This window comes from Dama dama, chromosome 18, assembly GCF_033118175.1.
Source record: "Dama dama isolate Ldn47 chromosome 18, ASM3311817v1, whole genome shotgun sequence".
Taxonomy (NCBI): Eukaryota; Metazoa; Chordata; class Mammalia; order Artiodactyla; family Cervidae; genus Dama; species Dama dama.
This window is the reverse complement of record NC_083698.1, coordinates 114,130,366-114,151,617: the sequence shown is the minus strand read 5'-3', so window position 1 is coordinate 114,151,617 and position 21,252 is coordinate 114,130,366. Positions and strand designations below refer to the sequence as shown.

The 21,252-nt window shown below is 58.8% G+C and overlaps 5 pseudogenes; all 5 read right to left on the bottom strand.

Moving 5' to 3' along the window:
• Positions 1-1,664: 1,664 nt before the first annotated feature.
• On the bottom strand, positions 1,665-2,524 carry LOC133072987 (ubiquitin carboxyl-terminal hydrolase 17-like protein 6; annotated as a pseudogene).
• A 3,768-nt stretch (positions 2,525-6,292) lies between these two features.
• LOC133072986 (ubiquitin carboxyl-terminal hydrolase 17-like protein 6) lies at positions 6,293-7,152 on the bottom strand (annotated as a pseudogene).
• Positions 7,153-10,902: 3,750 nt separating this feature from the next.
• LOC133072985 (ubiquitin carboxyl-terminal hydrolase 17-like protein 6) lies at positions 10,903-11,762 on the bottom strand (annotated as a pseudogene).
• Positions 11,763-15,529: 3,767 nt separating this feature from the next.
• LOC133072984 (ubiquitin carboxyl-terminal hydrolase 17-like protein 6) lies at positions 15,530-16,389 on the bottom strand (annotated as a pseudogene).
• A 3,750-nt stretch (positions 16,390-20,139) lies between these two features.
• Positions 20,140-20,999, bottom strand: LOC133072983 (ubiquitin carboxyl-terminal hydrolase 17-like protein 6; annotated as a pseudogene).
• Between the last annotated feature and the right edge of the window lie 253 nt (positions 21,000-21,252).

The following is a 21,252-nucleotide window of genomic DNA, read 5'->3' as shown; positions in this document are numbered from 1 at the left end:
CAAGAGAAAGAAAGAAACCGCAAGAGGGGATTGTTAATTATCCTCGGGCGCCCCTCCACCAGGTCACGGGATCACGAGCCAGGCGGGAAAGCAGCTAGGAGAGGACAGTTTCCCCACCGGCCCAGACACTTCAGAGGCCGGCCGCGTCTCATGGCGTCCACCCGCTTTTGTCCGGGGCCAAGCTGGACGAGACAACTGACTGACAGGTAGGATGGGCAGACTCGGATGTCCAGTTGTCTTGCTCTCCCAATCTAGGGCGGGCTTGGGTCTTTCCTCAGTGTGGGGAGGACCTTTGCTTTCAGAAAGCAATGGTTGCATCACCCGTCTCCACTTAGCCTCTGTGCCATGCTGGTGGAGAAGTTTCTTTGGGACTCCATGGGTCGCCTTTCTCCCCTTGGCCTTCGTGTTGGTGCCTGTGGTGCTGCTGGTGATGCTCGTGGCACGGTGAATCACTTGTCCCGTTTGGCACTTGGAGGTTCTGCAGCAGTCTCCTTGCACCGGAAATGGAGCCCAGGCAACTCTGTGCACGAGTGGCCCGCCGGTGACGAACACATCCCTGCGTCATTCCTGCCGAAGGTCCCTTTCCCAAGTAGCACTACACCTCCCAAGGACATTCCACATATAGAGCCTGTTCGCCCATCTTCTCCCCGGACCCTGCTCGTCGTGTGGGGCGTTTTTGAGAGCCTGGCCAGCCAGAAGGAGATGATTCACGGACCTGCACCCGCTCCTCCCTGCCCCCCGGAGGGCTCAGGAGATGGTCTACTTGCTCCGTTGGCTGTGGGCATACTGCGAGGCGTCACCCTGCCGCATCACTCACCAGAGGCCAGCAGTAAGGCCAGAGAATGCAGACCGGGAAAGAAAGGCAAACCAACATCCAAAGTCCCGTCCAGAGAGGACTCTCCCACCCCCGCAGAAGTGCGAGGCCCTCGGATCGTGCTCAAACGCGGTCACGCACCCCATCCTCCCCAGGAACTTCCCAGCAGAGACAGCCCTCGAGAGCTCGGCTGCTCAGCGTGATCCAGGTGAACACCGTGGCCCCGGGCACACTGCAGACCCCGCCTTTTTCCAGGAGGCTGCACCAGCCACACCGCCGAGAGGAACTCGCTCGTCGCCGGAACACTTGGTGGGTCACACAGGGCGTGCCGCACGCAGAGTGTGCCTGTGCGTCTGCATGCATGTGCCTCAGAGCCTACCTACCGCCACAGCCCCAGAGATGGCTGCGGCTTCTTGTTCTTCCTCTTGGTCGCTCAGGCCCTCCCGCTGGCACAAGGGCCATTGCCAACGCTCGTGAGGCCCGGAGGCGGGCTGTCCGTTCTGGGACGGCCGAGCCGGTCGTGCTCCTGTTCTGGCAGCTTGCCGTTTCTCCCTTCTCCGTGGTTGGACTGGTGAATCACGACTGCTCCGGCAGGCAGAGCTGACTGGATCTTCCGGAGGTCGAAGGCCGGCTTCGGCCGCTTGTGCTCTTGGAGGCGTCTCCACTGCTCTAAGCTGATTCCTTCGACCTCTGTGTCCCCCGGGGACACGTGCGACTCAGGAGCTCTGCCGCTGGCGGCTCCCGCAGGCTCCCCGGGGCCGGAGGGGTCAGGCTCCCCGGGGTGAGTGGGGTCAGCCGTGAGGGGGGCCGCTGCCCCTCCCCCAGCTCCCCCTTGCCACGCACCCTCCCGGGAGTAGAAGAGCACGTAGGCGCTCTGGCTCAGGGCAGCACTCTCGTCACAGGCGCTCACCTTGGCATCATCCATCTTATACCACTGGCCGTTGCCCGCTCGCACGTAAGAAAAGTAGTGTCCTCGCTCACAGCTCCAGCCGGAGTGCACCAGCACGGCATAGAGCACGTAGCCCAGTGGCCTGCCTTCCGCTCAGACGTGTAGGGCTGCAGGTCGAGGCACTGGGGAGAGCGCACTTCCTGAGCCCTTTTGGCCCCGCTCACCTGTGTGAACCGCTTCAGCACCAGCACCAGGACCTGGGACGTGCTGTGCAAAGTCAACCTCTTGGTGGCAGGCACCTTCCGGGGACAAACGCCACTGTCATAGGCGTTTTCAGCGTCCAGCTTCTCGGGCTTCAGCAGCTCTCTCAGAGCTTGCTCCACACTCTGAGCCGCCGTGATATCCAGACTGATGTCCAGGTAAGGATCGAACGTGTCCGAGACTCCGAGGCTGTGGACACACTGGATCTGAGTCCTCCAAGTCCCGCCAAAGATCTGACGGATGAGGGTGGTGTCCTCGGAGGGATGGCCCGACAGCTGAGATGCACTCAAGCACCCTTGCTGCATGGTATTCAGAGTGAATATCAGAAACTCGTGGGCATCTTCCTGCTGGTGTCTTTCGAAGCCCGCCAGCAGGTCCTTGCGGGGCCGGATCACCTCTCCCGGCTGAAGGAGGGCTCGGGTCACGTGAGCTCGCACGGCACAGAGCGTGCAGGAGGTGCTGGCCGGACAGGGGGTGGCGTGCTGCTGGGACACCATCCAGCTGGCCAGGGGCGGCGTGTGGCTCAGACACTGCAGCGCTGCATTCACGTAGCAGGTATTCCCCAGAATATGAAGCCCAGCCCAGACCCCCCACGGCCCCCTCCAATTCAGGGCGACTTGGTGGCCAGGCACCAGCCCTGCTGACCCATGAGCGAAGTCACACCTCTGGGGCCGCCCGACCGCCGGCCACGGCCCCTCACGGACACAGGGTTCCCAAAGGGTTTCCACACCCGCGGCACTGGGCCGACAACCTTGCCCTCCGGGGAAGACGTTGAAGGGAGAAGGACATTCACCTCCCCCGTGCGCAGAAGCAGCCCCCGGGTCTCTGCAAACAAGGCCCACGAGTCTTTCCGTCTCCTACCTGCCTCTGCACAATGAAGCCTCCTTCCCTCAGAGGGTGCTTCTCTGAGAAAGGGCCTGGGCCCCGCCCCCTCGGGCCTTTCATGGCTTTCCCACGGCCCCACCCCCGCACGCGCAACATCCTCATTGGCTGAGGCGTCCCAGGGCGTGCTCACTCCCACTCCCGACATTCCACCACCGACACTTTTCTCCGGGAATTCCCCATGACGAACCCCCGCACGTACTTCCGATCTGGCCCTGGACCAAAGGGCTCAGGATGCAAATGAATCCCGGGGCCTTTGGCCTTCCAGACTTGCCTGCTAGACAGTCACTGCAGGGCTTCCAAGTTCAGCACACACATGTGGGCTGGGGAGGAATTCCGTGGGCTCGCCCTTCAGGTCCTAACACACTTGTGGAAAGACATGTCTGCCCACCTACCCTCTCTCCTTGAGGGCTCTCCCCACCCCAGTCCCCTGCCTGAGGACAACCCCTCCCCGGACAACAAGAAACCCTTGCCTCAACTTTGCTCTCGACTGAGGTCCACTCCAATTTCTATGGTTTCTCACGAGCCACTCTTCTAGCGTTCAGGGTCCTGGCACCAAAACATGCCGCGACTGTGGCACATATGCTTCTCTCCCTTCAGGGCCGTTGGTTATGGTCCAAAGCGAGCTCCTTCAGAAAGCCACAGGCTCGCTGAAACTTTGGATTCATTTCTTCAGCTCCTTTCCAACCTTAGTTGTCTTCTTTATTATTTGCTTCTTTTTTTTTGGGGGGGGGGGTATTCGCTCATTTATTATTGGTTATTTTTTTTGTATTGTCTGTTCATTTTATTTATTTATTTATTTATTTATTTTTGCTTGATATTATTCTCTGTTTCTACCTTAATTACACTAGTTGACTTTTAGAGTCATCTTTCCAATGTAGGGGCTCAAAACGCACTATAACTTAAGGTATAAAGAGATTTCCCTCCTGGAAGAGGATGACTGTTGGTTTCCTTCTTGGCGTGTGACATGTATGTTTGTTTGCTCTGCCGATCTGGATATTGTGCTTGCCTTCCAACACTACGGGCGTTCCACAGTCCATGGGTTTCCCATAGCTGATGTGGTGATTCCTTTGATCCTTACTAGGAAAAGACGGTCGTGACCCCATTTTCTTCCTTAGCCTATTGCACCCCTCCCACCTCCCGCTGCCCCATCCCATCCCAGGACCCTACTGCTTTGTGCTTTATGACGCACGTGCTCACACACTTGCTGTCCTTTTGCCTCCTTCCTATGGCACAGAGAAGCCAGATCAGCCAGTATTTGTCTCTCTTTTGCACAGATTTCCCCCAGCATCAGGCGACAATCCCCTTCCCTCTGCCACGCCATTCCAATCACTGTTTTCTCCTTCTTCTCCTTCTTCAACTTCTTCACCTCCTTCTCCTTTTCTGTCTCCTTCTTCTTCTTCGTCGTCTTCTTCTTCTTCCTCTTCTTCAGAGGGTGTAGATGGGGCAAGCAGTAAGTTCATTTGAGGCGATGGGGCAGAGGAAGACTGGTGGGGATACTGAGGGCGGCCTGTGGGTGGCTCGACTTCCTCGTCCAGGGCACGCTTGTTCGTGTTCTTGGGCAAAGGTACTGCTCATCATTCTTTTTCCTCTCTGCGTGTGGTGGGCACGGTGCTTTGTAGGTAACCGTGCGGGGGGAAGGAGCCAGCGGAACGTTCTCTGTTCCTTGCCAAGCCGACTAGCGCAGTCAGGAGCCACAGTTGTCCCTCTAGGTCCAAGATGCTAAATCGCTAATTCCAGATCCACCGTTTAATGGAGGGTTTTGGGTTTGAAGACGGCAACCAAGAGAAAGAAAGAAACCGCAAGAGGGGATTGTTAATTATCCTCGGGCGCCCCTCCACCAGGTCACGGGATCACGAGCCAGGCGGGAAAGCAGCTAGGAGAGGACAGTTTCCCCACCGGCCCAGACACTTCAGAGGCCGGCCGCGTCTCATGGCGTCCACCCGCTTTTGTCCGGGGCCAAGCTGGACGAGACAACTGACTGACAGGTAGGATGGGCAGACTCGGGTGTCCAGTTGTCTTGCTCTCCCAATCTAGGGCGGGCTTGGGTCTTTCCTCAGTGTGGGGAGGACCTTTGCTTTCAGAAAGCAATGGTTGCATGACCCGTCTCCACTTAGCCTCTGTGCCATGCTGGTGGAGAAGTTTCTTTGGGACTCCATGGGTCGCCTTTCTCCCCTTGGCCTTCGTGTTGGTGCCTGTGGTGCTGCTGGTGATGCTCGTGGCACGGTGAATCACTTGTCCCGTTTGGCACTTGGAGGTTCTGCAGCAGTCTCCTTGCACCGGAAATGGAGCCCAGGCAACTCTGTGCACGAGTGTCCCACCGGTGACGAACACATCCCTGCGTCATTCCTGCCGAAGGTCCCTTTCCCAAGTAGCACTACACCTCCCAAGGACATTCCACATATAGAGCCTGTTCACCCATCTTCTCCCCGGACCCTGCTCGTCGTGTGGGGCGTTTTTGAGAGCCTGGCCAGCCAGAAGGAGATGATTCACGGACCTGCACCCGCTCCTCCCTGCCCCCCGGAGGGCTCAGGAGATCGTCTCCTTGCTCCGTTGGCTGTGGGCATACTGCGAGGCGTCACCCTGCCGCATCACTCACCAGAGGCCAGCAGTAAGACCAGAGAATGCAGACCGGGAAAGAAAGGCAAACCAACATCCAAAGTCCCGTCCAGAGAGGACTCTCCCACCCCCGCAGAAGTGCGAGGCCCTCGGATCGTGCTCAAACGCGGTCACGCACCCCATCCTCCCCAGGAACTTCCCAGCAGAGACAGCCCTCGAGAGCTCGGCTGCTCAGCGTGATCCAGGTGAACACCGTGGCCCCGGGCACACTGCAGGCCCCGCCTTTTTCCAGGAGGCTGCACCAGCCACACCGCCGAGAGGAACTCGCTCGTCGCCGGAACACTTGGTGGGTCACACAGGGCGTGCCGCACGCAGAGTGTGCCTGTGCGTCTGCATGCATGTGCCTCAGAGCCTACCTACCGCCACAGCCCCAGAGATGGCTGCGGCTTCTTGTTCTTCCTCTTGGTCGCTCAGGCCCTCCCGCTGGCACAAGGGCCATTGCCAACGCTCGTGAGGCCCGGAGGCGGGCTGTCCGTTCTGGGACGGCCGAGCCGGTCGTGCTCCTGTTCTGGCAGCTTGCCGTTTCTCCCTTCTCCGTGGTTGGACTGGTGAATCACGACTGCTCCGGCAGGCAGAGCTGACTGGATCTTCCGGAGGTCGAAGGCCGGCTTCGGCCGCTTGTGCTCTTGGAGGCGTCTCCACTGCTCTAAGCTGATTCCTTCGACCTCTGTGTCCCCCGGGGACACGTGCGACTCAGGAGCTCTGCCGCTGGCGGCTCCCGCAGGCTCCCCGGGGCCGGAGGGGTCAGGCTCCCCGGGGTGAGTGGGGTCAGCCGTGAGGGGGGCCGCTGCCCCTCCCCCAGCTCCCCCTTGCCACGCACCCTCCCGGGAGTAGAAGAGCACGTAGGCGCTCTGGCTCAGGGCAGCACTCTCGTCACAGGCGCTCACCTTGGCATCATCCATCTTATACCACTGGCCGTTGCCCGCTCGCACGTAAGAAAAGTAGTGTCCTCGCTCACAGCTCCAGCCGGAGTGCACCAGCACGGCATAGAGCACGTAGCCCAGTGGCCTGCCTTCCGCTCAGACGTGTAGGGCTGCAGGTCGAGGCACTGGGGAGAGCGCACTTCCTGAGCCCTTTTGGCCCCGCTCACCTGTGTGAACCGCTTCAGCACCAGCACCAGGACCTGGGACGTGCTGTGCAAAGTCAACCTCTTGGTGGCAGGCACCTTCCGGGGACAAACGCCATTGTCATAGGCGTTTTCAGCGTCCAGCTTCTCGGGCTTCAGCAGCTCTCTCAGAGCTTGCTCCACACTCTGAGCCGCCGTGATATCCAGACTGATGTCCAGGTAAGGATCGAACGTGTCCGAGACTCCGAGGCTGTGGACACACTGGATCTGAGTCCTCCAAGTCCCGCCAAAGATCTGACGGATGAGGGTGGTGTCCTCGGAGGGATGGCCCGACAGCTGAGATGCACTCAAGCACCCTTGCTGCATGGTATTCAGAGTGAATATCAGAAACTCGTGGGCATCTTCCTGCTGGTGTCTTTCGAAGCCCGCCAGCAGGTCCTTGCGGGGCCGGATCACCTCTCCCGGCTGAAGGAGGGCTCGGGTCACGTGAGCTCGCACGGCACAGAGCGTGCAGGAGGTGCTGGCCGGACAGGGGGTGGCGTGCTGCTGGGACACCATCCAGCTGGCCAGGGGCGGCGTGTGGCTCAGACACTGCAGCGCTGCATTCACGTAGCAGGTATTCCCCAGAATATGAAGCCCAGCCCAGACCCCCCACGGCCCCCTCCAATTCAGGGCGACTTGGTGGCCAGGCACCAGCCCTGCTGACCCATGAGCGAAGTCACACCTCTGGGGCCGCCCGACCGCCGGCCACGGCCCCTCACGGACACAGGGTTCCCAAAGGGTTTCCACACCCGCGGCATTGGGCCGACAACCTTGCCCTCCGGGGAAGACGTTGAAGGGAGAAGGACATTCACCTCCCCCGTGCGCAGAAGCAGCCCCCGGGTCTCTGCAAACAAGGCCCACGAGTCTTTCCGTCTCCTACCTGCCTCTGCACAATGAAGCCTCCTTCCCTCAGAGGGTGCTTCTCTGAGAAAGGGCCTGGGCCCCGCCCCCTCGGGCTTTTCATGGCTTTCCCACGGCCCCACCCCCGCACGCGCAACATCCTCATTGGCTGAGGCGTCCCAGGGCGTGCTCACTCCCACTCCCGACATTCCACCACCGACACTTTTCTCCGGGAATTCCCCATGACGAACCCCCGCACGTACTTCCGATCTGGCCCTGGACCAAAGGGCTCAGGATGCAAATGAATCCCGGGGCCTTTGGCCTTCCAGACTTGCCTGCTAGACAGTCACTGCAGGGCTTCCAAGTTCAGCACACACATGTGGGCTGGGGAGGAATTCCCTGGGCTCGCCCTTCAGGTCCTAACACACTTGTGGAAAGACATGTCTGCCCACCTACCCTCTCTCCTTGAGGGCTCTCCCCACCCCAGTCCCCTGCCTGAGGACAACCCCTCCCCGGACAACAAGAAACCCTTGCCTCAACTTTGCTCTCGACTGAGGTCCACTCCAATTTCTATGGTTTCTCACGAGCCACTCTTCTAGCGTTCAGGGTCCTGGCACCAAAACATGCCGCGACTGTGGCACATATGCTTCTCTCCCTTCAGGGCCGTTGGTTATGGTCCAAAGCGAGCTCCTTCAGAAAGCCACAGGCTCGCTGAAACTTTGGATTCATTTCTTCAGCTCCTTTCCAACCTTAGTTGTCTTCTTTATTATTTGCTTCTTTTTTTTTGGGGGGGGGGGTATTCGCTCATTTATTATTGGTTATTTTTTTTGTATTGTCTGTTCATTTTATTTATTTATTTATTTATTTATTTTTGCTTGATATTATTCTCTGTTTCTACCTTAATTACACTAGTTGACTTTTAGAGTCATCTTTCCAATGTAGGGGCTCAAAACGCACTATAACTTAAGGTATAAAGAGATTTCCCTCCTGGAAGAGGATGACTGTTGGTTTCCTTCTTGGCGTGTGACATGTATGTTTGTTTGCTCTGCCGACCTGGATATTGTGCTTGCCTTCCAACACTACGGGCGTTCCACAGTCCATGGGCTTCCCATAGCTGATGTGGTGATTCCTTTGATCCTTACTAGGAAAAGACGGTCGTGACCCCATTTTCTTCCTTAGCCTATTGCACCCCTCCCACCTCCCGCTGCCCCATCCCATCCCAGGACCCTACTGCTTTGTGCTTTATGACGCACGTGCTCACACACTTGCTGTCCTTTTGCCTCCTTCCTATGGCACAGAGAAGCCAGATCAGCCAGTATTTGTTTCTCTTTTGCACAGATTTCCCCCAGCATCAGGCGACAATCCCCTTCCCTCTGCCACGCCATTCCAATCACTGTTTTCTCCTTCTTCTCCTTCTTCAACTTCTTCACCTCCTTCTCCTTTTCTGTCTCCTTCTTCTTCTTCCTCTTCTTCAGAGCGTGTAGATGGGGCAAGCAGTAAGTTCATTTGAGGCGATGGGGCAGAGGAAGACTGGTGGGGATACTGAGGGCGGCCTGTGGGTGGCTCGACTTCCTCGTCCAGGGCACGCTTGTTCGTGTTCTTGGGCAAAGGTACTGCTCATCATTCTTTTTCCTCTCTGCGTGTGGTGGGCACGGTGCTTTGTAGGTAACCGTGCAGGGGGAAGGAGCCAGCGGAACGTTCTCTGTTCCTTGCCAAGCCGACTAGTGCAGTCAGGAGCCACAGTTGTCCCTCTAGGTCCAAGATGCTAAATCGCTAATTCCAGAAACACCGTTTAATGGAGGGTTTTGGGTTTGAAGACGGCAACCAAGAGAAAGAAAGAAACCGCAAGAGGGGATTGTTAATTATCCTCGGGCGCCCCTCCACCAGGTCACGGGATCACGAGCCAGGCGGGAAAGCAGCTAGGAGAGGACAGTTTCCCCACCGGCCCAGACACTTCAGAGGCCGGCCGCGTCTCATGGCGTCCACCCGCTTTTGTCCGGGGCCAAGCTGGACGAGACAACTGACTGACAGGTAGGATGGGCAGACTCGGGTGTCCAGTTGTCTTGCTCTCCCAATCTAGGGCGGGCTTGGGTCTTTCCTCAGTGTGGGGAGGACCTTTGCTTTCAGAAAGCAATGGTTGCATCACCCGTCTCCACTTAGCCTCTGTGCCATGCTGGTGGAGAAGTTTCTTTGGGACTCCATGGGTCGCCTTTCTCCCCTTGGCCTTCGTGTTGGTGCCTGTGGTGCTGCTGGTGATGCTCGTGGCACGGTGAATCACTTGTCCCGTTTGGCACTTGGAGGTTCTGCAGCAGTCTCCTTGCACCGGAAATGGAGCCCAGGCAACTCTGTGCACGAGTGGCCCGCCGGTGACGAACACATCCCTGCGTCATTCCTGCCCAAGGTCCCTTTCCCAAGTAGCACTACACCTCCCAAGGACATTCCACATATAGAGCCTGTTCGCCCATCTTCTCCCCGGACCCTGCTGGTCGTGTGGGGCGTTTTTGAGAGCCTGGCCAGCCAGAAGGAGATGATTCACGGACCTGCACCCGCTCCTCCCTGCCCCCCGGAGGGCTCAGGAGATGGTCTACTTGCTCCGTTGGCTGTGGGCATACTGCGAGGCGTCACCCTGCCGCATCACTCACCAGAGGCCAGCAGTAAGGCCAGAGAATGCAGACCGGGAAAGAAAGGCAAACCAACATCCAAAGTCCCGTCCAGAGAGGACTCTCCCACCCCCGCAGAAGTGCGAGGCCCTCGGATCGTGCTCAAACGCGGTCACGCACCCCATCCTCCCCAGGAACTTCCCAGCAGAGACAGCCCTCGAGAGCTCGGCTGCTCAGCGTGATCCAGGTGAACACCGTGGCCCCGGGCACACTGCAGGCCCCGCCTTTTTCCAGGAGGCTGCACCAGCCACACCGCCGAGAGGAACTCGCTCGTCGCCGGAACACTTGGTGGGTCACACAGGGCGTGCCGCACGCAGAGTGTGCCTGTGCGTCTGCATGCATGTGCCTCAGAGCCTACCTACCGCCACAGCCCCAGAGATGGCTGCGGCTTCTTGTTCTTCCTCTTGGTCGCTCAGGCCCTCCCGCTGGCACAAGGGCCATTGCCAACGCTCGTGAGGCCCGGAGGCGGGCTGTCCGTTCTGGGACGGCCGAGCCGGTCGTGCTCCTGTTCTGGCAGCTTGCCGTTTCTCCCTTCTCCGTGGTTGGACTGGTGAATCACGACTGCTCCGGCAGGCAGAGCTGACTGGATCTTCCGGAGGTCGAAGGCCGGCTTCGGCCGCTTGTGCTCTTGGAGGCGTCTCCACTGCTCTAAGCTGATTCCTTCGACCTCTGTGTCCCCCGGGGACACGTGCGACTCAGGAGCTCTGCCGCTGGCGGCTCCCGCAGGCTCCCCGGGGCCGGAGGGGTCAGGCTCCCCGGGGTGAGTGGGGTCAGCCGTGAGGGGGGCCGCTGCCCCTCCCCCAGCTCCCCCTTGCCACGCACCCTCCCGGGAGTAGAAGAGCACGTAGGCGCTCTGGCTCAGGGCAGCACTCTCGTCACAGGCGCTCACCTTGGCATCATCCATCTTATACCACTGGCCGTTGCCCGCTCGCACGTAAGAAAAGTAGTGTCCTCGCTCACAGCTCCAGCCGGAGTGCACCAGCACGGCATAGAGCACGTAGCCCAGTGGCCTGCCTTCCGCTCAGACGTGTAGGGCTGCAGGTCGAGGCACTGGGGAGAGCGCACTTCCTGAGCCCTTTTGGCCCCGCTCACCTGTGTGAACCGCTTCAGCACCAGCACCAGGACCTGGGACGTGCTGTGCAAAGTCAACCTCTTGGTGGCAGGCACCTTCCGGGGACAAACGCCACTGTCATAGGCATTTTCAGCGTCCAGCTTCTCGGGCTTCAGCAGCTCTCTCAGAGCTTGCTCCACACTCTGAGCCGCCGTGATATCCAGACTGATGTCCAGGTAAGGATCGAACGTGTCCGAGACTCCGAGGCTGTGGACACACTGGATCTGAGTCCTCCAAGTCCCGCCAAAGATCTGACGGATGAGGGTGGTGTCCTCGGAGGGATGGCCCGACAGCTGAGATGCACTCAAGCACCCTTGCTGCATGGTATTCAGAGTGAATATCAGAAACTCGTGGGCATCTTCCTGCTGGTGTCTTTCGAAGCCCGCCAGCAGGTCCTTGCGGGGCCGGATCACCTCTCCCGGCTGAAGGAGGGCTCGGGTCACGTGAGCTCGCACGGCACAGAGCGTGCAGGAGGTGCTGGCCGGACAGAGGGTGGCGTGCTGCTGGGACACCATCCAGCTGGCCAGGGGCGGCGTGTGGCTCAGACACTGCAGCGCTGCATTCACGTAGCAGGTATTCCCCAGAATATGAAGCCCAGCCCAGACCCCCCACGGCCCCCTCCAATTCAGGGCGACTTGGTGGCCAGGCACCAGCCCTGCTGACCCATGAGCGAAGTCACACCTCTGGGGCCGCCCGACCGCCGGCCACGGCCCCTCACGGACACAGGGTTCCCAAAGGGTTTCCACACCCGCGGCACTGGGCCGACAACCTTGCCCTCCGGGGAAGACGTTGAAGGGAGAAGGACATTCACCTCCCCCGTGCGCAGAAGCAGCCCCCGGGTCTCTGCAAACAAGGCCCACGAGTCTTTCCGTCTCCTACCTGCCTCTGCACAATGAAGCCTCCTTCCCTCAGAGGGTGCTTCTCTGAGAAAGGGCCTGGGCCCCGCCCCCTCGGGCCTTTCATGGCTTTCCCACGGCCCCACCCCCGCACGCGCAACATCCTCATTGGCTGAGGCGTCCCAGGGCGTGCTCACTCCCACTCCCGACATTCCACCACCGACACTTTTCTCCGGGAATTCCCCATGACGAACCCCCGCACGTACTTCCGATCTGGCCCTGGACCAAAGGGCTCAGGATGCAAATGAATCCCGGGGCCTTTGGCCTTCCAGACTTGCCTGCTAGACAGTCACTGCAGGGCTTCCAAGTTCAGCACACACATGTGGGCTGGGGAGGAATTCCGTGGGCTCGCCCTTCAGGTCCTAACACACTTGTGGAAAGACATGTCTGCCCACCTACCCTCTCTCCTTGAGGGCTCTCCCCACCCCAGTCCCCTGCCTGAGGACAACCCCTCCCCGGACAACAAGAAACCCTTGCCTCAACTTTGCTCTCGACTGAGGTCCACTCCAATTTCTATGGTTTCTCACGAGCCACTCTTCTAGCGTTCAGGGTCCTGGCACCAAAACATGCCGCGACTGTGGCACATATGCTTCTCTCCCTTCAGGGCCGTTGGTTATGGTCCAAAGCGAGCTCCTTCAGAAAGCCACAGGCTCGCTGAAACTTTGGATTCATTTCTTCAGCTCCTTTCCAACCTTAGTTGTCTTCTTTATTATTTGCTTCTTTTTTTTGGGGGGGGGGTATTCGCTCATTTATTATTGGTTATTTTTTTTGTATTGTCTGTTCATTTTATTTATTTATTTATTTATTTATTTTTGCTTGATATTATTCTCTGTTTCTACCTTAATTACACTAGTTGACTTTTAGAGTCATCTTTCCAATGTAGGGGCTCAAAACGCACTATAACTTAAGGTATAAAGAGATTTCCCTCCTGGAAGAGGATGACTGTTGGTTTCCTTCTTGGCGTGTGACATGTATGTTTGTTTGCTCTGCCGATCTGGATATTGTGCTTGCCTTCCAACACTACGGGCGTTCCACAGTCCATGGGTTTCCCATAGCTGATGTGGTGATTCCTTTGATCCTTACTAGGAAAAGACGGTCGTGACCCCATTTTCTTCCTTAGCCTATTGCACCCCTCCCACCTCCCGCTGCCCCATCCCATCCCAGGACCCTACTGCTTTGTGCTTTATGACGCACGTGCTCACACACTTGCTGTCCTTTTGCCTCCTTCCTATGGCACAGAGAAGCCAGATCAGCCAGTATTTGTCTCTCTTTTGCACAGATTTCCCCCAGCATCAGGCGACAATCCCCTTCCCTCTGCCACGCCATTCCAATCACTGTTTTCTCCTTCTTCTCCTTCTTCAACTTCTTCACCTCCTTCTCCTTTTCTGTCTCCTTCTTCTTCTTCGTCGTCTTCTTCTTCTTCCTCTTCTTCAGAGGGTGTAGATGGGGCAAGCAGTAAGTTCATTTGAGGCGATGGGGCAGAGGAAGACTGGTGGGGATACTGAGGGCGGCCTGTGGGTGGCTCGACTTCCTCGTCCAGGGCACGCTTGTTCGTGTTCTTGGGCAAAGGTACTGCTCATCATTCTTTTTCCTCTCTGCGTGTGGTGGGCACGGTGCTTTGTAGGTAACCGTGCGGGGGGAAGGAGCCAGCGGAACGTTCTCTGTTCCTTGCCAAGCCGACTAGCGCAGTCAGGAGCCACAGTTGTCCCTCTAGGTCCAAGATGCTAAATCGCTAATTCCAGATCCACCGTTTAATGGAGGGTTTTGGGTTTGAAGACGGCAACCAAGAGAAAGAAAGAAACCGCAAGAGGGGATTGTTAATTATCCTCGGGCGCCCCTCCACCAGGTCACGGGATCACGAGCCAGGCGGGAAAGCAGCTAGGAGAGGACAGTTTCCCCACCGGCCCAGACACTTCAGAGGCCGGCCGCGTCTCATGGCGTCCACCCGCTTTTGTCCGGGGCCAAGCTGGACGAGACAACTGACTGACAGGTAGGATGGGCAGACTCGGGTGTCCAGTTGTCTTGCTCTCCCAATCTAGGGCGGGCTTGGGTCTTTCCTCAGTGTGGGGAGGACCTTTGCTTTCAGAAAGCAATGGTTGCATGACCCGTCTCCACTTAGGCCTCTGTGCCATGCTGGTGGAGAAGTTTCTTTGGGACTCCATGGGTCGCCTTTCTCCCCTTGGCCTTCGTGTTGGTGCCTGTGGTGCTGCTGGTGATGCTCGTGGCACGGTGAATCACTTGTCCCGTTTTACACTTGGAGGTTCTGCAGCAGTCTCCTTGCACCGGAAATGGAGCCCAGGCAACTCTGTGCACGAGTGTCCCACCGGTGACGAACACATCCCTGCGTCATTCCTGCCGAAGGTCCCTTTCCCAAGTAGCACTACACCTCCCAAGGACATTCCACATATAGAGCCTGTTCACCCATCTTCTCCCCGGACCCTGCTCGACGTGTGTGGCGTTTTTGAGAGCCTGGCCAGCCAGAAGGAGATGATTCACGGACCTGCACCCGCTCCTCCCTGCCCCCCGGAGGGCTCAGGAGATGGTCTACTTGCTCCGTTGGCTGTGGGCATACTGAGAGGCGTCACCCTGCCGCATCACTCACCAGAGGCCAGCAGTAAGGCCAGAGAATGCAGACCGGGAAAGAAAGGCAAACCAACATCCAAAGTCCCGTCCAGAGAGGACTCTCCCACCCCCGCAGAAGTGCGAGGCCCTCGGATCGTGCTCAAACGCGGTCACGCACCCCATCCTCCCCAGGAACTTCCCAGCAGAGACAGCCCTCGAGAGCTCGGCTGCTCAGCGTGATCCAGGTGAACACCGTGGCCCCGGGCACACTGCAGGCCCCGCCTTTTTCCAGGAGGCTGCACCAGCCACACCGCCGAGAGGAACTCGCTCGTCGCCGGAACACTTGGTGGGTCACACAGGGCGTGCCGCACGCAGAGTGTGCCTGTGCGTCTGCATGCATGTGCCTCAGAGCCTACCTACCGCCACAGCCCCAGAGATGGCTGCGGCTTCTTGTTCTTCCTCTTGGTCGCTCAGGCCCTCCCGCTGGCACAAGGGCCATTGCCAACGCTCGTGAGGCCCGGAGGCGGGCTGTCCGTTCTGGGACGGCCGAGCCGGTCGTGCTCCTGTTCTGGCAGCTTGCCGTTTCTCCCTTCTCCGTGGTTGGACTGGTGAATCACGACTGCTCCGGCAGGCAGAGCTGACTGGATCTTCCGGAGGTCGAAGGCCGGCTTCGGCCGCTTGTGCTCTTGGAGGCGTCTCCACTGCTCTAAGCTGATTCCTTCGACCTCTGTGTCCCCCGGGGACACGTGCGACTCAGGAGCTCTGCCGCTGGCGGCTCCCGCAGGCTCCCCGGGGCCGGAGGGGTCAGGCTCCCCGGGGTGAGTGGGGTCAGCCGTGAGGGGGGCCGCTGCCCCTCCCCCAGCTCCCCCTTGCCACGCACCCTCCCGGGAGTAGAAGAGCACGTAGGCGCTCTGGCTCAGGGCAGCACTCTCGTCACAGGCGCTCACCTTGGCATCATCCATCTTATACCACTGGCCGTTGCCCGCTCGCACGTAAGAAAAGTAGTGTCCTCGCTCACAGCTCCAGCCGGAGTGCACCAGCACGGCATAGAGCACGTAGCCCAGTGGCCTGCCTTCCGCTCAGACGTGTAGGGCTGCAGGTCGAGGCACTGGGGAGAGCGCACTTCCTGAGCCCTTTTGGCCCCGCTCACCTGTGTGAACCGCTTCAGCACCAGCACCAGGACCTGGGACGTGCTGTGCAAAGTCAACCTCTTGGTGGCAGGCACCTTCCGGGGACAAACGCCATTGTCATAGGCGTTTTCAGCGTCCAGCTTCTCGGGCTTCAGCAGCTCTCTCAGAGCTTGCTCCACACTCTGAGCCGCCGTGATATCCAGACTGATGTCCAGGTAAGGATCGAACGTGTCCGAGACTCCGAGGCTGTGGACACACTGGATCTGAGTCCTCCAAGTCCCGCCAAAGATCTGACGGATGAGGGTGGTGTCCTCGGAGGGATGGCCCGACAGCTGAGATGCACTCAAGCACCCTTGCTGCATGGTATTCAGAGTGAATATCAGAAACTCGTGGGCATCTTCCTGCTGGTGTCTTTCGAAGCCCGCCAGCAGGTCCTTGCGGGGCCGGATCACCTCTCCCGGCTGAAGGAGGGCTCGGGTCACGTGAGCTCGCACGGCACAGAGCGTGCAGGAGGTGCTGGCCGGACAGGGGGTGGCGTGCTGCTGGGACACCATCCAGCTGGCCAGGGGCGGCGTGTGGCTCAGACACTGCAGCGCTGCATTCACGTAGCAGGTATTCCCCAGAATATGAAGCCCAGCCCAGACCCCCCACGGCCCCCTCCAATTCAGGGCGACTTGGTGGCCAGGCACCAGCCCTGCTGACCCATGAGCGAAGTCACACCTCTGGGGCCGCCCGACCGCCGGCCACGGCCCCTCACGGACACAGGGTTCCCAAAGGGTTTCCACACCCGCGGCATTGGGCCGACAACCTTGCCCTCCGGGGAAGACGTTGAAGGGAGAAGGACATTCACCTCCCCCGTGCGCAGAAGCAGCCCCCGGGTCTCTGCAAACAAGGCCCACGAGTCTTTCCGTCTCCTACCTGCCTCTGCACAATGAAGCCTCCTTCCCTCAGAGGGTGCTTCTCTGAGAAAGGGCCTGGGCCCCGCCCCCTCGGGCTTTTCATGGCTTTCCCACGGCCCCACCCCCGCACGCGCAACATCCTCATTGGCTGAGGCGTCCCAGGGCGTGCTCACTCCCACTCCCGACATTCCACCACCGACACTTTTCTCCGGGAATTCCCCATGACGAACCCCCGCACGTACTTCCGATCTGGCCCTGGACCAAAGGGCTCAGGATGCAAATGAATCCCGGGGCCTTTGGCCTTCCAGACTTGCCTGCTAGACAGTCACTGCAGGGCTTCCAAGTTCAGCACACACATGTGGGCTGGGGAGGAATTCCGTGGGCTCGCCCTTCAGGTCCTAACACACTTGTGGAAAGACATGTCTGCCCACCTACCCTCTCTCCTTGAGGGCTCTCCCCACCCCAGTCCCCTGCCTGAGGACAACCCCTCCCCGGACAACAAGAAACCCTTGCCTCAACTTTGCTCTCGACTGAGGTCCACTCCAATTTCTATGGTTTCTCACGAGCCACTCTTCTAGCGTTCAGGGTCCTGGCACCAAAACATGCCGCGACTGTGGCACATATGCTTCTCTCCCTTCAGGGCCGTTGGTTATGGTCCAAAGCGAGCTCCTTCAGAAAGCCACAGGCTCGCTGAAACTTTGGATTCATTTCTTCAGCTCCTTTCCAACCTTAGTTGTCTTCTTTATTATTTGCTTCTTTTTTTTTGGGGGGGGGGGTATTCGCTCATTTATTATTGGTTATTTTTTTTGTATTGTCTGTTCATTTTATTTATTTATTTATTTATTTATTTTTGCTTGATATTATTCTCTGTTTCTACCTTAATTACACTAGTTGACTTTTAGAGTCATCTTTCCAATGTAGGGGCTCAAAACGCACTATAACTTAAGGTATAAAGAGATTTCCCTCCTGGAAGAGGATGACTGTTGGTTTCCTTCTTGGCGTGTGACATGTATGTTTGTTTGCTCTGCCGACCTGGATATTGTGCTTGCCTTCCAACACTACGGGCGTTCCACAGTCCATGGGTTTCCCATAGCTGATGTGGTGATTCCTTTGATCCTTACTAGGAAAAGACGGTCGTGACCCCATTTTCTTCCTTAGCCTATTGCACCCCTCCCACCTCCCGCTGCCCCATCCCATCCCAGGACCCTACTGCTTTGTGCTTTATGACGCACGTGCTCACACACTTGCTGTCCTTTTGCCTCCTTCCTATGGCACAGAGAAGCCAGATCAGCCAGTATTTGTTTCTCTTTTGCACAGATTTCCCCCAGCATCAGGCGACAATCCCCTTCCCTCTGCCACGCCATTCCAATCACTGTTTTCTCCTTCTTCTCCTTCTTCAACTTCTTCACCTCCTTCTCCTTTTCTGTCTCCTTCTTCTTCTTCCTCTTCTTCAGAGCGTGTAGATGGGTCAAGCAGTAAGTTCATTTGAGGCGATGGGGCAGAGGAAGACTGGTGGGGATACTGAGGGCGGCCTGTGGGTGGCTCGACTTCCTCGTCCAGGGCACGCTTGTTCGTGTTCTTGGGCAAAGGTACTGCTCATCATTCTTTTTCCTCTCTGCGTGTGGTGGGCACGGTGCTTTGTAGGTAACCGTGCAGGGGGAAGGAGCCAGCGGAACGTTCTCTGTTCCTTGCCAAGCCGACTAGTGCAGTCAGGAGCCACAGTTGTCCCTCTAGGTCCAAGATGCTAAATCGCTAATTCCAGAAACACCGTTTAATGGAGGGTTTTGGGTTTGAAGACGGCAACCAAGAGAAAGAAAGAAACCGCAAGAGGGGATTGTTAATTATCCTCGGGCGCCCCTCCACCAGGTCACGGGATCACGAGCCAGGCGGGAAAGCAGCTAGGAGAGGACAGTTTCCCCACCGGCCCAGACACTTCAGAGGCCGGCCGCGTCTCATGGCGTCCACCCGCTTTTGTCCGGGGCCAAGCTGGACGAGACAACTGACTGACAGGTAGGATGGGCAGACTCGGATGTCCAGTTGTCTTGCTCTCCCAATCTAGGGCGGGCTTGGGTCTTTCCTCAGTGTGGGGAGGACCTTTGCTTTCAGAAAGCAATGGTTGCATCACCCGTCTCCACTTAGCCTCTGTGCCATGCTGGTGGAGAAGTTTCTTTGGGACTCCATGGGTCGCCTTTCTCCCCTTGGCCTTCGTGTTGGTGCCTGTGGTGCTGCTGGTGATGCTCGTGGCACGGTGAATCACTTGTCCCGTTTGGCACTTGGAGGTTCTGCAGCAGTCTCCTTGCACCGGAAATGGAGCCCAGGCAACTCTGTGCACGAGTGGCCCGCCGGTGACGAACACATCCCTGCGTCATTCCTGCCCAAGGTCCCTTTCCCAAGTAGCACTACACCTCCCAAGGACATTCCACATATAGAGCCTGTTCGCCCATCTTCTCCCCGGACCCTGCTCGTCGTGTGGGGCGTTTTTGAGAGCCTGGCCAGCCAGAAGGAGATGATTCACGGACCTGCACCCGCTCCTCCCTGCCCCCCGGAGGGCTCAGGAGATGGTCTACTTGCTCCGTTGGCTGTGGGCATACTGCGAGGCGTCACCCTGCCGCATCACTCACCAGAGGCCAGCAGTAAGGCCAGAGAATGCAGACCGGGAAAGAAAGGCAAACCAACATCCAAAGTCCCGTCCAGAGAGGACTCTCCCACCCCCGCAGAAGTGCGAGGCCCTCGGATCGTGCTCAAACGCGGTCACGCACCCCATCCTCCCCAGGAACTTCCCAGCAGAGACAGCCCTCGAGAGCTCGGCTGCTCAGCGTGATCCAGGTGAACACCGTGGCCCCGGGCACACTGCAGGCCCCGCCTTTTTCCAGGAGGCTGCACCAGCCACACCGCCGAGAGGAACTCGCTCGTCGCCGGAACACTTGGTGGGTCACACAGGGCGTGCCGCACGCAGAGTGTGCCTGTGCGTCTGCATGCATGTGCCTCAGAGCCTACCTACCGCCACAGCCCCAGAGATGGCTGCGGCTTCTTGTTCTTCCTCTTGGTCGCTCAGGCCCTCCCGCTGGCACAAGGGCCATTGCCAACGCTCGTGAGGCCCGGAGGCGGGCTGTCCGTTCTGGGACGGCCGAGCCGGTCGTGCTCCTGTTCTGGCAGCTTGCCGTTTCTCCCTTCTCCGTGGTTGGACTGGTGAATCACGACTGCTCCGGCAGGCAGAGCTGACTGGATCTTCCGGAGGTCGAAGGCCGGCTTCGGCCGCTTGTGCTCTTGGAGGCGTCTCCACTGCTCTAAGCTGATTCCTTCGACCTCTGTGTCCCCCGGGGACACGTGCGACTCAGGAGCTCTGCCGCTGGCGGCTCCCGCAGGCTCCCCGGGGCCGGAGGGGTCAGGCTCCCCGGGGTGAGTGGGGTCAGCCGTGAGGGGGGCCGCTGCCCCTCCCCCAGCTCCCCCTTGCCACGCACCCTCCCGGGAGTAGAAGAGCACGTAGGCGCTCTGGCTCAGGGCAGCACTCTCGTCACAGGCGCTCACCTTGGCATCATCCATCTTATACCACTGGCCGTTGCCCGCTCGCACGTAAGAAAAGTAGTGTCCTCGCTCACAGCTCCAGCCGGAGTGCACCAGCACGGCATAGAGCACGTAGCCCAGTGGCCTGCCTTCCGCTCAGACGTGTAGGGCTGCAGGTCGAGGCACTGGGGAGAGCGCACTTCCTGAGCCCTTTTGGCCCCGCTCACCTGTGTGAACCGCTTCAGCACCAGCACCAGGACCTGGGACGTGCTGTGCAAAGTCAACCTCTTGGTGGCAGGCACCTTCCGGGGACAAACGCCACTGTCATAGGCGTTTTCAGCGTCCAGCTTCTCGGGCTTCAGCAGCTCTCTCAGAGCTTGCTCCACACTCTGAGCCGCCGTGATATCCAGACTGATGTCCAGGTAAGGATCGAACGTGTCCGAGACTCCGAGGCTGTGGACACACTGGATCTGAGTCCTCCAAGTCCCGCCAAAGATCTGACGGATGAGGGTGGTGTCCTCGGAGGGATGGCCCGACAGCTGAGATGCACTCAAGCACCCTTGCTGCATGGTATTCAGAGTGAATATCAGAAACTCGTGGGCATCTTCCTGCTGGTGTCTTTCGAAGCCCGCCAGCAGGTCCTTGCGGGGCCGGATCACCTCTCCCGGCTGAAGGAGGGCTCGGGTCACGTGAGCTCGCACGGCACAGAGCGTGCAGGAGGTGCTGGCCGGACAGGGGGTGGCGTGCTGCTGGGACACCATCCAGCTGGCCAGGGGCGGCGTGTGGCTCAGACACTGCAGCGCTGCATTCACGTAGCAGGTATTCCCCAGAATATGAAGCCCAGCCCAGACCCCCCACGGCCCCCTCCAATTCAGGGCGACTTGGTGGCCAGGCACCAGCCCTGCTGACCCATGAGCGAAGTCACACCTCTGGGGCCGCCCGACCGCCGGCCACGGCCCCTCACGGACACAGGGTTCCCAAAGGGTTTCCACACCCGCGGCATTGGGCCGACAACCTTGCCCTCCGGGGAAGACGTTGAAGGGAGAAGGACATTCACCTCCCCCGTGCGCAGAAGCA